Genomic DNA, 12,722 nt, shown 5'->3' on the forward strand with positions numbered 1-12,722 from the left:
CCGGGTCGTAACGTCGCGAAATCGCAAATATTATAGAATCGTACTGTTTAAGCCCATTTTTTGCGTTTGAAATACGAGGATTTGGATACGCGGAAATATATACGACAGAGTCAAAATCAACCAGGACGTCACCTTAGCAGTCAGTCATTCCAACGAGCGTCGTTTAAAATGGGACAGTTGGCAAAACTGACGGAATGCGACTGGAAGATGTGGCTGAACAATTTTACTCGCTGGTTAGTAGGAAAGTTTTCCTGTATTTGTATATTGTAAAAATTGCATCAGCCGTCAAAAATAGCATCAACAAATCAAATCGAGCTTGGTGGAAAATCTCATCGAAACAGGGGGTTCATTTCTGTACAGTTACTAGAAATTGGAAACGAAAGAGGCAGGAGTGCATGAACTACGAAGCTGTTGGTCAGCTTTCGAATCGGCCAATGAGCGGCAATGTCTCCCCTCCACCATAGACATCGTTTCGATATCGAAAACGAGACACTGCAAGTTCTGTAACCACCGACACTTTAGTTCGATCCGAATTCCCGTAACGTTTTCTGTAAATTCGTCTTCTCCGATTGATTTTCGACGATTTTTTCGCAAAGACATTGTCGATCGGAAATCAATTCCAATCGTTTGTAAATTAAAATTTTTAGTATATTCGATTGCGTAAATATATATTTAAACATTCGGAAGTCTCTCGAAAGTGTCATCGAGTTTGTCCAGCCTATGAAAATATTTCGATTCGTAACCAGTGTGTGCGAATATTCAAGTAACTTTTTGGTAAGTCGTGCGATATCGCATTGAAAAATATTTCTTTAAACTTTATCGCTACAAATTCTTTATCACTGTGCATTTGTTTTTGTTTAATTTTCCACGATTTTTTTGTAATTTCACGCTTCAAGGAGAACAAAATAATGTCTCGCAATATGTACGTTGACATATTTCTATACGCACACTTCCACGATAAGAAACTACGCAACATCTTCAATATTATTAACAAAATCTCGTTAAACGATATCTCGGTGTCACATTTTGAAGTGAAAGTTTTTATGTTAAAGAGTTTCAAGAAGCGTTTTAAATGTATCAAGTATAATTAAATAATCAATGAATCCTTCAGAGCCATGATTTGATAATGTTTTAAATATACATGATATTATTGTAGTTTCTGAATTCGATTACTTGCCTTTTCAGTATTCCGGAGCATCGTCGCAAAACGGCAATAAATGGAATCAGTGCGACGAGAGTTTGCCATCGCATGGTCTATTTATCCAGGCCGAAACTGCAGTCGTGGGTAAACGATGAAGTCTGAAACAGGTAGGAAATACCTTACTACGATTGAATGTTTCCGGTAATTTCTTGAATTCCTACCAGCGTGGCGGTAAGCTAATTGCAAATATCATACCGATTGAAAAATAACGACGAGCATTTATACAAATCCTAATTATGGACTTGAAGTTTCTCCGAGTAACTGACAATAACAAATCAATGAAAACGGAATCAGCAATGATAAATTTACATCTTATCGGAAGAAATGTTGAGTATCGTTGATAAGTTATTACAAACACAGAAGAAATTTGTTTACACCAATTATTCAACTGCCAAGAAATTCAAACGGCTCAAATCAAACGATTACCCATAAATTCAGTAATTATTACCGGTGCAAAATTTGTAGCATATTGTAATAAACTTTTTTTTAAAAACAATTTTAAACGACCGATCAACTGGTTTAAAAAACGGTCGTTACGCTAATTTACGATGTAATCAACGCGAGTACAAGTTTATTTTTGCATTCACGTAGAGTTTGTTAGAAATTTGATTGGCTCGTTACGTAGTTTAGAGAGAATTGCTTGTGTCTGCTATTCCTTACCTTGTGATTAATCAAGTTTGAGGCTTAATTGTGTCACTTAGAATGTACATGGGAAAGTGAAGAAGTAACAATGTTTCGAATTCAATGGTGTTTCGGTGACTGTAATTAGGAATCGTTATGTAAGCGCGGCTGTTTTGCAAGTTCGCATATAAACGGCAGTTAGAAGTAACGACGTTTGCGATATCAACAAAAAAAAAAGAGGACGTTGCGAAGTCTTGGGATATTGGTTTGATTTTTTGCTATGTTTTTGCTCTGCGGAAAGTCAAGACTTGTATTGTTTGACGATTCTGGATAGGACATGATTTGTTGTCTTATGCGGATTAGGATATGCGTTTCGGGAAAACATAGAGATTAAGCAGTTGTAGCTTGTAAACATTTTCTTATAATGCGATGTATACACCTTGGTCAAGGTATCCTACAGTAAGGTCGAATTTAAGGTGGATTCGATATATTCGAATCATAACAACGTCGTTTAAGAGACACAAATGAAGGTTGGGAAAATATGTGAAAAAATTTACACCGGTCAACGCGAAGTTTGATTTCTTCTGAACATGAAAAACGGGGGGGGGGGATTCGTTATATCGGATAAATTTTGCCCTTGTAGAAACCGGAACGATATTTCGAATTTTAAGAACAATTATCTATTTTCTCTAAGCATTTATTATACGTAGCAATTGAACAAACTTCAATTTTGCATTTAGATGAGTTTCATTAAAAAATAATATTGTCTCGTTGTTTTATCAGCTGAATAATTGAAATCATGGATTTTTTACAATTTTTAGCAATCGCTATCCTAGCTGAAAAATCAAACTTTTTTTCAAACTCTACTACTTCGCTCTGTGTCTACGTTCGATCCGAATAATCGACGAGGCGTTATTGTCGTTGTTGTAGTTTGGGACTTAGCAAATCTTTATCGCACGAATCTTTAAGATTCGGGAAATTATAATAAAGCAAAGGTAATTGATGTTTAAAAAACTTGAGTTAGTAGCGTTATTATCGTGATTTTAGTTTTGGACCTCGCGTTATTTTCTAATATCACGAATGTCTAAAGTACAGTAAGTTATAATCAGGCAAGAGTAATTCATCTTCAGAAATAAACTTGGCCACTTCAGATTAACATCTAAATTGCAAAAAAAGAAATCATTTTATTTCCCCCAATATTTCGGTAACGTTACTAACTTCAACTTCATCTTAATATTGAATAAAACAAACTCGAACCGAATCGAACAGTTCTTTGTCGGTTTTTAAATTCCGAAAATTTACCCAGTAAATTGAGCGTACCAGTCATTGGCCCTTCTATTTATCAAAATTATAAACCGACGGGACAGAAATTGTGAATTTCTCGACGGCTAAAACCAATTTCTAGAGAATCAAAGACTGCCAATTTATTTTTTGATAATTTAAAAACCGAGGATTAAGCAAATACAATGAAAAAAGGTCGATAAATGGTAAACTTACCTTTCTCTCCGAATTTGTTTACTCGCCGTCGTCTTTCCAATTAATTCGTACAGCATTCAACGACCGATTTAATATTTTCAACCGCGTGCGAATAGTTTTCGAGATTTTCTTGTTATTTTACGTCAAATGTGTCCGTTTCCCGTGCACGAGTAGAGTTTGAGTTGTACTTTCCACAATTAAGGAACAGCAATGTCGCACGATGCGATCTGCTGAACGTTTCACGTCGGTGTATTTATCGCATCACCCGCGTCAGATGAATGTCGAGACTCTCACGCTTGCCAACCTGTAGATATTTCAAATATCAAATCTCTAACTGAGCTGACAGCCACGCTTCAAGTTCGAAACTTACCACTTTTAGATTTTAGCAAGAGATTCCGTGCGAATGTTGAACGTGTAAAGAAGAATCAAATTCGGATATACGATGAATGCAAACGTTGAATAACCTCAAAATTAACGAAAATAGACCTGAATGTCAAGTATATATATAAAGTATAATAATAAAAAGGATTTATCGGTGATGGCGGCAAGAAATTGCAACGAAAATCTCCTAAAATCATTATATTCCTGCAGTATTTGTAATATCTATGAAGAGGTAATATGGAACCATCACTGTGTGGGGATAAATTTTTTTACGGATCGAGTCTCTCCTCTTTTCCATAGATTTGTCATTTTTTCACTGATTCGAAAGAAGTTTCTTTCGCTTACTGAATCATGACAGTCATTGAATCGTGGATTTTTTTTATCAAATAAAAATCATTCGCAAATAGTGTAGACGGTCAACTTTGCTCGGAGTGTAACGTCTAAAAGCTGGAAATAAAAACCTTTACGCTTGCTAAATTTCGTACCTGTGATTTTTTACTTGGTATAATAATTTCGAAATTAATTATACACATAGGTGTGGTTATAATGGCATGAGCTTGTAACGTCACGTGTATTCGGTTAGAAGTATAGTTAAAAATTTACAATGATAATAAAACTATCTCCGGCGTCATAACGGTAGAGCGCATAGATGGCATTGCCATAATGTTATTAATAAAGGTATACATAAATGCTATAAGCCAAGCAACAATTAGAAGTTGTAATTGATATCTATGTGATTAAAACAAGTTGTGCTTGCATTGAGTTTAATGGTTTAATGGTTTATTTTCATTTTTTCCATAACAATATTGGAAAACATGTTGCAACTTAAAAATTTACCACCCACAAATTCAGTTCATCAGAATGAAAAGAAAGTTCATCGTAACAAAGTTTCGTACAAAGCGTGATGAATTGTAGTGGATATTTTGACATCTTCTTTAAGGAAGATAAACCAGCTGCCATATGTGGATTAGCTCCGGCAATAGGGAAAATTTGCCTAAAAAATGTCCCATTATGTTATTTATGCAAACGATATCAAAAACGAATGAAACAACATCCATACTGTGTGATGGAAATGATTCGGCGTAGATTTGAACAAAACAAGTCAAAATCTAAAATATTCTTTCTTCTTCGTTCTTCCAAATTAATTTGATATAAATTCTTTGCGAAAAACAATAGTTTCTCCAAATATCTAATTATTTTACAATTTACCCTGTACAGTTAATATTACAACAATATGTCTTAGCAATTGTCAGATTCACGTTTACACGGACAGCTCCGAATCCGCAGTTTACATAATTTCCTGAATATTTCATATCATTCGAGTCGCTGTGAGAAAGTTTAAACAAAATATATAACTTTAGTGAGAATCAAAGTTTTATCAGCATCTACGATAATTGGAGTTCGAATATATTCGTAACGAAAAGTACGCCTCTGTTAACAATTTTCTATCCGTATAACGATATAATATTGATAATTTCTAAAAAACGTATATATTGTTAGATGCGATAACGAGGAGCTCACATTTAGCGAGACGATCAGCAACCGTTACAAGTTCAGCCGTGTTGTTATTGTTGTTGTTTATTTCCGTTGAGCATTAGACAGAGGTTTTTTTTTCCCATGTCGTTCTGCGGAAATATGAAAATCCGTAACTAACGGAAAAAACGGATATTCTTATTATTTCTTCCGAGACTATAAAAACAAACTTTGAAGGGCGTGTATATATTTTTTTCCATTGTTTTGATGCGCGACCGTTGAAAGAATAATAAACTTTGTCCGGACACAATTTTTTCTCCTGTTGCTCTGTGTTATAAGTACCTATTGTTTATGTACGTATTAACCGCTCTGTCCTTGAACGATTTATTGTTTGACGATGTTGATCGATGTTGATCTCTATCTCATCCATCTTATGGTTGTGATTTGTGGTTATAATTATGATTGTATATATACATATACTAAAAATTAGTAACAAAAAAGGAAGAAATGCTCCGATCCATCTATCGTAATAAACGTAGAAGAAAATTGCGACCAAAATTCGTATTTTTTTACAACCGAAAATTATTGACAAACGAGTGCTCGATATTAACGTTTTATTTGAACGAAAAATTATAACGAGCTGTTTTTTTTTTTTTCTTGCGGAGACAAAATGACAAGAATTAAGTAACAAGCGTCAGGCCTTTAACATGTTGCAGAAAGATGAGATTTATAATAGAATAATGTTACAACGAATAATACCAATGTCGTAATATTCGATGTATAATATTATTAGGAATAAAATATGGATTTTGTTATCTGGGCAAGAATCGCGCCCTTATTTCTCTAGAATCGTGCAGTGCTTATCACTTGGGGATTTTTCTTTACCCACTAGAACGACATTTATTTCGCGATCCGTAACTTCATCATCATATTCTCATAACAAGCAGTTTCCACATCTCTTAAAAAATCTCTCTTTCCCGTTAAGATGCATTTTACATGAATAATCATGACAAACCGCTTTCGCCGGAAGCACCGAATGAAAAAAAAGTTATTCGCAAACAGTACGAATCCATGTGCGAAAGTTACAAACGGAACATCTTTCGTTGATATTTGAATTACACAACAGGCGAGACTGAGAACCGCTGGACTATTCAAATCCCGATCCAGCGGAAAGAAATCGCTCGTAGGACCAACTTCAAGTCTATCTCGCAATTCATTGGTCAATCACCGTGCGCATTAATACATCAAGGCTGGAATCGTGGCCTCTTGTATCCTAAGAGCCAGAAAGCTGTGTGTCTCGTCTGTCGAGTCGCGAGATGCGTGGACGTAAATTCGTATTTCCTCATCCGGACAAAGAGCAGAATTGTGAAAAATCAGTTTATTTTGTCAATTGAAAAAGGTCTCGCTTTCAACTTCGTTTCAGCTTTATCGTTCTTTATTAATTATCATTTTTTTCACTTCGTGAAAAAAGCAACGCGTACCTTTTTACATTTTTCTTAATTAAATCCAAGTTCCATCCCGATTCAAGAGAACCGAGTAGCGTGAAATTTTATAACAGATTAACTTACTGTTTATTAATAATAGTAATAATAATAATAATAATAATAATCAGTCGTCAACGCTACTTTTTACAATCAATCGGCGGGGAAGACGAAACGACCACTGTTTAGTGAATTTTAAGTAACTTTCGAACAATAGATTTCGGCGACACCAATTAAAGCCGAAATTTCACATAAGACCAAGTGACCGGTATCATCGTTTCGAATTTCATCAACACCCATTCGATACCGAGGCGAAGATCTTTTAATCGACCACTGATCGATTACATCCGACGGCTCTCAGTCTCGACGATCCATCCGTACAAAGATAAGTTAATTTGAATTTTTTCCTGCTAAATTGTGACAATATGAAATTTCACCATTTTATAAAATTTTGCATTTCAAGCATTGGTCGACGAGCTTTTCTTGCCGCCGACTTAAAAATAAAACATGTTACTTTGCGAACGGTTTGAGGTAGAATTGTTACCTAGTCGCAAATAATGATATTCCTGTGCATATTTAGAGAGGGAGCTTCTGGTTTTCAGCTGAGCCTATAGTATCAATTTTATTATTTTAATCCTTGACAGTCGCATCTCCAGATTGTGACGTAATAGTCATTGGGGGTGTAATCAACCCCACTCACTTTGGATAGTGATAAACAATTGAAAAATTGAAGAAAAATTAAAAAAAAAAAAATACCACAACGCATTTTCAACCCTCGTGTGTAAGATCATGATTATTTTCAAGTCGTGTAATATTTAATATAAACAAAAAAAAAAAAAATCTTTTTTAAAAATACACATACGCGCTAAAACATTCTTTCGCGCATAAATTGTATTCACACACTTACACGCTTTTTTATTCCGCACCGAAACTGCTTTCTGCGTAAAGATAAGCGCGGTTGCAACTCCGGCACTGCTATATAGTTTTTTTTATCCTTTGCGGAATTTGCTTCTTCAACTCCCAGAGCGTTTCTTCTCATTTATAGGCCATCTTTTGAATTTTTCAATTTAGCGTGTAATTTGAAAAACAAAAAAAAAACAAAATTCCCAACTTCACAATTATTGTTTCCATTTTCTTTCCGATGAATACTATGACTTTGAAAAAAAAAAAAAAAAAGTGCTCCGAGACTTTTTTTCCGCACTAAAGTCACACGGGGCTTGCAGGCACTCCAGATTTTCGCACTGTCTAGTTCAAGCGGCTGCCTAAATGAAACTAACGGGCCCCTTCAAATAAAACCGACGAGGCTTCATACCAGAAGGTTCAAACTACCTACAGATGGCGAAACATGTCCCATTTTCTCAAAATTCCCGAAAGGTATCGAAGATCGAAAAACGGCTGGGGTTGATTCAACCCCCGATGACTGTTAAGGGTTAATTGAATGCTGGTTTTATTAAAAATTAAATACAAGTTACATTTAGTTGAAACAAAGAGATATTGTTATAATAAATCGACTAACCGTAGAACTAATAATCGTTCTGGATACATGTTTCTTGGTACCGATTACACACGTACCTGATTCATTTTGTTCAATATTACATTTGCTAAGGAAGGTAAACCGTGGAATTTAACGTTTTCTGCAGCTATTAGATCGTAGAGTAGAGGAAAGAATTCGTTCAAAGAATTAACCAATATCCAATTAGGGTGCGATTTGTCAGTTTGATTCAGTCACGTTGCAGGACTTGAATTTGATTGACTCAGAAAATAGATCGAACACAGTGATTACGTTTATTCAAATACTGAGTTGAAATTATAATGATTGAATATTATTGTTATTCCAATAAGAGAAGCACGGAATTTCTTCAGTTATTTCACTTGGACTTGATTACTAAGAGATTTTATGAAACGCTCTATGCCAATGGAAGTTTTGCACCGACTGCTTAGAAGGTCTTCGATGAACTTTCGATGCCTCGATAGAAGGTTTTGAAAAACTGCCAGCCCTGTCTTTACTCCGTGCAACACTTTTTAAGAATTTTTAATTTAACGTGCTTCCTGATTGGCTCCTGTCATTTTTCGAAATTTAGACCAATGAGGAAGTATCAAGTGTGTATAGATGATATTACGGGTCTTCTTATTTGCCCTTAAACCACACTTGGACGCGCGATTCGGGAAAGTAGATGAGTTGCAATCACCACGGCTTTTCCCATGGTTGCAGGTAAGAATTTCCGATCCGACATTCCGACTGGAATGATATGAACAAAAGTAACCTATTCCAATACTGCGACATTTTATTGCACAAATATCTTCCGTTAATTTTGGGGCATTTATTTAGTTCTCAGCAAATGTTTAATGTATTTCTCTGACGCACGCATGGCAGGCGTGGCGACCTGGGTTATTGTTAAGATTATATTGTTTTACAAGAAAGAAGAAAAAAAAAGGACCAACCGCGCAAGCGGTTGATGAAAATTAAACGAAATCGCACGGTACCAAAGGAAGGTACGAAACGACTTGGAATATACCCAATATCTAGGGGCAGACGAATAAATAATCTGCTGGCATTGCTTTGGTCACTACTAGATACAGTCTTTTTTCTACTGTTCTTGGGCCAAATATCCTAGCATGTATTTATAACTCTCTCTCTCTCTCTCTTGCTCTCTCTTTTGGATGACGACCAACCAATGTTGTTTGTTTTTTAATCCCATCAAACCCATAAGTATCAATTTTTATAATTCAGCCAATTTAGTATGACGTTTCTAGAGTCAGACGGACCAATTCTCTAACTTCTCTTGCAGTCAAATTTTAACTCTTCTGTGTTTAACGAAAGAGCTTCGTCAGAAATCATCTCTGATAATTAAAATTCTTCTGTGATATCAAATTTTTTTTTCAAACTCGATATACTGCCAGTCTTTTAACTCGTATCTTTTGGAGAAAGTTCTGCCTTTAAAGCCTTAATTAAAGGTTAATTTGGAGCGGTTATTTTAATAGTTAGTTGAGGCCATTTTGGGTATTTTTGATGACGATGCACAGCAAAATATTCTCGCCATTTCCGTGTTATACCGTTAATTAGCTGAGAATTGGTGGGTCTATATATACAAGTCTAGACCTATTCTTCCTTGCAATATTAATTGGCAATTGCAATACTTGAGTTGAATACACGTTGAATCTGTCAAGTTCCCGTGAAATGCGCTAACAATTTGACTTTTATTGTCGGAGTGTACTTCCTCACCGTAATTGCAATACATAAGACTGTGGGAAAGGAATACAAAGTTTGGAGGGCGTAACAAAGGTATGACTTTCCCGGAAATTTCAGTACTGCTGCTTTTCTGGTAAGATAAAAGTCTGCCTTTTTAGGTCTAATACCAAGAGATCCTTGGTAGTCGATAATCTCATCTTGTTCATTCTTAACCGATGTTCAGTTTTTACATCGAGAGGGTTTTTCCGTTAGACAAACCTTAGTTTCTAAGAAGAGCATCAAAGTGTGAAAATTTCTGGGTACACAACCAGTCATATCATTAACTGGTCAGACTTTTACCGGGCCAAGTGCTATTGCAACGTGTTGTCACCGTTTCTTTTCTCGAGTACCCGAAATTTCAAAACTCGATATACAACGCAAGTGATCAAGGTCACAGGATAAATACTCAATTTTCTTTCGTTCATAGTTCTATCCACTTGTGATTCTGTACGTGCTATTGTGGAAAAGTATAGCATGAATATAGAACACACGACTAAGGAAGTTTTATGTAAATGGGTCTCTAGTCTACGCTTGGTACGCTAGAAATTTGTACCACTGATCATTACTATGGGACATGGATAGTATAAACCGATTGCAATCAACCTGAACTGCTTTGTCGATCAGTACATGAGTTTTTGGAAGTATGAACAAACTCTGGTTCCCTCTGAGAAACAAGGAAGATTTTTTGTAAAAGTTTTAGAGTCTTGTATACTTTAATCTCAACTGGGATGCGCTTAATGATGTGGATCACTTTTCCTGCAATTACGGCCATGTAACCCGGGACTTTACGTCATACGCGAATACGTCGAGGAATAACGTGGCCGGCGTAAGAGTATTTCGTAAAACCTCAGTTTTCAGGAAGCAACACACACAAAAATATATCCAAATTCTCTTTTTTTCGCATATGATTGACCCTTTGGAATCTCTATAATAACACTAGTCAACAACATTTTGTAACAAGGAAGGTGTTTACTAATTTTTAAACACCCGTCTACTTTCATTACAGAACTATATTTATTTTGATTCGATCAGGTATAATTTTTGTATTATAGCTACGATCAGTAAAATTGAATGTTTATCGTTTTGACTTACCTTTTTTGATACCTTGATTGATTGTGTTTCATGAAATTGTATTGCATTGAAGTATTACCTATTCTCTAGTTTAGTCTAGTGACTAATTCGTTCACTAAAAAATCACTAAATGCTCCAATCGAGACTTCTGTTTCTTTATCCTGAGATATGTTGCAAGTTCGTCAATCGTCTGTATATTAACATTAGTCACACGTTTCAGTGGTTTACCGTCAGATTTTGAAGGTAACATTATTACTATGAAATCATTTTCGCATTGAGCTACGAATCATCTAACATTCTCATATTCGTTGATAAATTTTTGAATCGAACAACCAGTAGGCGTACCATCAAATTCTGCAAACACTTCAATAATATCCCTGCAATTAAATTTTGGGAAAAATTCTTTGATATCTATTTCAAATGTTTTCGTGATAGTTGCAGAATCTGAGTTTGGTTGTCTGCCAATATCCATGGAATCTTTATTATCGTTGTCGGGTTTTTTAAAACAGTATTTCGACCTGCGTTATAAACAATATAATGCAGGTAATGATAAATCTCAATGTGCGGATGGGAGAGTGAATTTTTCCGTTGAAACGGTTCTGTGATTTGATACTGGTAACATAAATCTGATGTACCAAACGTCTAATATGTCACATATTTTCTCCGCCGGGTTTCTAATTGTTATACGCAGTCGCTTCAAGTAATATGTGAGTCTTTCAATTTTTAACGTGTAGTTTCAGTATAGAGTTCGTAAGTTTTTTCTCTTCCGAATTTTAGTGACGGTTCTTTTTAGTCGGTTGTTTTTCCTTACCTAAGTATGTAAAAAACGTTTAGCCCTCTACACCTTAATTGTGAATTAATATTTTTCTTCTAAATTCGAATACACGGTCTTCATCATGTACTCGAAATAGTGCAAAATGAATCCAATATTTAGGGGTATCGAAAATGTGAAGTTAGAAAAATGTTATCGAATGAAATGTTTCATACGATTACGAATAAAAGAACTAAGGCATAAATAATTGATTTCTTGAATAGTTATGACAGTCAAAACGCATTTACTCGATATTTTATAGAATTTTACTATTAAACGCTGATAGCGCGTTCAACTGTCGAAAGGCAAACTTAATAATCATAATTGAGTTTGTTAAAATCTAAGGAAGCTATTACGTTTACAATAGAAATAAACTAATTGAAATACACTTACTAATTATAAATGTGATAAGTATACACTAAGATTCGGACAAAATATGTTGTAATTTCTTCAGCAAGAAACACGTTAAATAGTATTTTTTACGTGTATTTTGGTAGGTACTCTGATCAGCAACGTATGTATGAATGTACAATGTACCCTTATGTAACACTAACGATATAAATGTAATTTCAACGAGTGAAAGAATCAAAGAAAACGAGACAAAGATAACCTTGTGATAAAACTACAATATCATTCAGTTAAAATGCGCAGAATAAGTGATTAGTGAACAATACGATGAAAAATACCAAAAATTTTCTCAATTGAATACGTCACCGAATCCTTCATCGAGCAGCTGACGTCCATTATGCAAGATGACATTTGACGTCCATTATGCAAGAATCGTCATCATAACTAAGAGACCTACACGTTTCTACGATTACATGACATTTAAAAAAAAAACTCTCCCATCGAGTGTACACCACTATACTGATATTCAACAACAGAAGTTGCAGAACTGGAGGTGTTGATCGTCGACTTTTCAAGACGTCGCAGGACAGACAACGTATTCCTGATAAACGAAAGCACAATTACAATATT

General features: G+C 35.1%; 1 long non-coding RNA gene across 1 annotated transcript in view; it reads left to right on the top strand.

The window, feature by feature from the left end:
* Positions 1-554: 554 nt before the first annotated feature.
* The window catches only part of LOC124212506 (uncharacterized), a 40,945-nt gene continuing 28,777 nt past the window's right edge, over positions 555-12,722 (top strand). The window contains exons 1-2 of the long non-coding RNA XR_006881669.2: positions 555-774; positions 1,186-1,308. This is a non-coding gene — a long non-coding RNA (uncharacterized lncRNA). The remainder of the gene's footprint in view (positions 775-1,185; positions 1,309-12,722) is intronic.

Source organism: Neodiprion pinetum, chromosome 2 (assembly GCF_021155775.2).
Source record: "Neodiprion pinetum isolate iyNeoPine1 chromosome 2, iyNeoPine1.2, whole genome shotgun sequence".
Classification (NCBI taxonomy): Eukaryota; Metazoa; Arthropoda; class Insecta; order Hymenoptera; family Diprionidae; genus Neodiprion; species Neodiprion pinetum.